Source organism: Callithrix jacchus, chromosome 10 (genome assembly GCF_049354715.1).
Source record: "Callithrix jacchus isolate 240 chromosome 10, calJac240_pri, whole genome shotgun sequence".
Classification (NCBI taxonomy): domain Eukaryota; kingdom Metazoa; phylum Chordata; class Mammalia; order Primates; family Cebidae; genus Callithrix; species Callithrix jacchus.
The window spans coordinates 80,417,995-80,421,251 of record NC_133511.1 but is presented as its reverse complement, the minus strand read 5'-3'; the positions used below and the strand labels follow the sequence as shown (position 1 = coordinate 80,421,251).

At 43.0% G+C, this 3,257-nt stretch overlaps 1 pseudogene across 1 annotated transcript; it reads right to left on the bottom strand.

The window, feature by feature from the left end:
* Positions 1-948: 948 nt before the first annotated feature.
* On the bottom strand, positions 949-2,144 carry LOC100413832 (integrator complex subunit 7 pseudogene; annotated as a pseudogene). The gene has a single exon (XR_013522766.1). The product of XR_013522766.1 is annotated as an integrator complex subunit 7 pseudogene (transcript).
* Positions 2,145-3,257: the final 1,113 nt, after the last annotated feature.

The window sequence follows — 3,257 nt, the reverse complement described above, 5'->3', positions numbered from 1 at the left end:
ACCTGGGGTTGAATATTGACCTGCTTTGCTAGTTCAGGAAAATTTTCCTGGATAATTTCCTGAAGGATATTTTCCAGCTTGGATTCATTCTCTCCGCCACATTCAGGTACACCTATCAAATGTAAATTTGGTTTTTTCACATAGTCCCACATTTCTTGGAGACTTTGCTCATTCCTTTTTATCCTTTTATCTCTAATCTCGTCTTCTTGTTTTCTTTCATTAAGTTGGACTTTGACCTCTGTTAACCTTTCTTCTGCTTGAACAATTCGAGTGTTTAAACCTGTGCATACTTCTCGGAGTTCCTGTATTGTATTCTTCAGTTCCATTAATTCACTTATATTCCTCTCTAAGTTGTCTATTCTCAATAGGATTTCGTCAAACCTTTTTTCAAGCTTCCTAGTTTCTTTACGTTGGGCTACAACATGTTCTTTTAACTCACAAAAGTTTCTTATTATCAATTCCTTGAAGAATGATTCTGTCATTGGGATGCGCTCGTTCTCCATCAAGCCTTGTTCCATTGTTGATGTGGAACTGTGATCATCTTTAGAGGTAGAAGCGTTCTGATTTTGAGTATTCTCAGCTGTTTTATGCTGGTTTCTTCCCATCATTGTAAATCTATCCTCCTGTCGTCTTTGAAATTACCAACTTTCAGATTAGGTCTCTTGATTGGACGTCCAAGTTGTTAGTTCCCAGGGCCAGAATGGCGGCGTTAAGACTGATGGTGCTTTTCTGTCCAGGATTCTCCTGTCTGGCTTCCTTCTTGTGTCCGTAATGGGCTACTCTGCCTTCCCTGGGCTCCAAACCTCGGTCAGAAGGGGAACCAGTCTCGTTTACTCTGCGCCGAGAGCTGCCACGCTGAGGTGCCGTCACAGCCGCTGCGCTGGTCTCAGGAGTCATGCTGGGGACCCGTGTGGGTCCTCCAACCTTCGGTCAAAAGGGGAGCCCTGCTTACTCTGCTCCGAGAGCTGCCGCGCCGAGGTGCCGCGAAGCCGCTGCGCCAGCCACAAGAGTCACGCTGGCGACCCGTGTGGTTCCTCCACTGGGGATCTTCTGCTGCATGAGCGACCAGAATTTGTCTGAAAGTGTGGCGTCCTCTAGTTCTCTGCGCTTTGACTGAGAGCTGCAATCCCGAGCTGTTATCGATCGGCCATCTTGGATCATTCTCCACTGAATGTTCTCCTTACTCCAAGTATGTGGTGTTTTATTAGCAAGTAATTTCAAATCTTGAATAGCAAGTCTCTTTACTGCTTTCCTGGGATCATTCTTCAAATACTGCAACAGAAGCTGAATCTGCTTAGGTGTATCAACCAAAGATGAAGCTGCAAGCAGAGTGAAAGTGTGCAAAGAAACAATCACCATTTTGGTGGATGGATAGGATGTGACCAGCTGTTGTAAAAGCTGACGAGCACTGGAAGCCAGGATTGCATCATGGTGCATGTGCTGTAGGATGGGTATCAATTTTAGCTTCAAGTCTACTGGTGTCGCTAAACCTTGAATCATTTCACTGATTTTGTTACAGATTCCTACAGCAAAATCCTTTGACTGTGCAGAGAAGATTGCAGCAGCAAAAACGGCGGCTTCAACTTCTACATTATCATGTGAATCTAAACTTTGACGAATACTATGATGAGCATTCTTCCTCTCAGGAATTATTGATGCCAGACTTCCCAACATCCGGAGTGTAATGGCTCTTGCCACAGGATCATTACTATGAATTACAGAAAAAAATCTCTTCACAAATTCATCCACATTTAGAATCTTCTCCAAATGTTTCTCACTTTGTTGGGTAACTTTAAGAACACACAGCCTCAGGAAATTATTTCCAACTCTGAAAACATCAGCTAACTTTAGAAATGCAGAATTGATAAGAATAGGGAATGGATACTTCTGAAAAAATCTGGGAAAGCAAACAACTGCTTCACACTGTTCACCAAGTTTGCCAGATCTTAGGCCTTTGTCCAATTCCATAAGGGCAGAGTTGGTATCCAGTTCCTGTTCGCCATAGCCGGCATCTGCCAGGAAAGACTTAGTTGAGTTTGATGCCATGACCTGAACAGTTACTCGACTAGCCTCATCAGAAAGATTGCAAATTCAGCCCCAGGACCGCCATCTTCTCCCACCACCTTCTTGCTGGTTTTTCCTCCATGCGCTGTCTACACCATGGAATATTATGCAGCCATCAAAAACGATGAGTTTGTGTCCTTTGCAGGGACATGGATGAACCTGGAAACCATCATTCTCAGCAAACTGACACAAGAACAGAAAATCAAACACCGTATGTTCTCACTCATAGGAGGGTGTTGAACAATGAGAACACATGGACGCAGGGAGGGGAGCATCACACACTGGGGTCTGTTGGGGGAAATAGGGGAGGAACAGTGGGGGGTGGGGAGTTGGGGAGAGATAGCATGGGGAGAAATGCCAGATATAGATGATGGGGAGGAAGACAGCAAATCACACTGCCATGTGTGTACCTATGCAACAATCTTGCATGTTCTTCACATGTACCCCAAAACCTAAAATGCAATAAAAAAAATTAAAAGTTTCAGTAAAATGTATCTTATAAAAAAAAGTGTTAAAGGCTGGGTGTAATGGCTCACACCTGTAATCCCAGCACTTTGGGAGTCCAAGGCGGTAGGTTTGCTTGAGCCCAGGAGTTTGAGATCAGCCTGAGCAACATTAGGAGACCACATCTCTACAAAAAGTAAAAAGTTAGCTGGGCGTCATGATGCACACCTGTAGTCCCAGCTACCTGGGAGGCTGAGGTGGAGGGATTGCTTGAGCCCAGGAAGTTGTGGCTGCAATGAGCTATGATAGCACCACCACACTCCAGCCTGGATAAAGCCAGACCCTGTCTCAAAAAAAAAAAAAAAAAATATATAAGCTCTATAATAAAACTTCATTAATTAGGGGATTAAAGTTTACCTTTATTTAACAAATTATATATTGTATAAAATTGGAATTAAATATTTGAGGTCTTGATAGAAATTATAGAGATTCATCTAAGAATAGTGCTTCTTGCAAAACTTGGTGAATGCAAAGGGGCCCGAGGGGTCTCTAGTGCAGGTGCTCACTGCTTCAAGAAGGCAAGTAGCATATTTTCAAGAGTCCTTAAAGAATAACACTTATTACCATAGAGTAATTGTCTTGCCCTTATCTTTTCAGGTTCAAAAATTTGATTTCTTGCATGAATTCATATTAACTAAGCTCACAAGACTGATGTACTATGTCTCACAATCTCAGCCTCAATTTCAGAT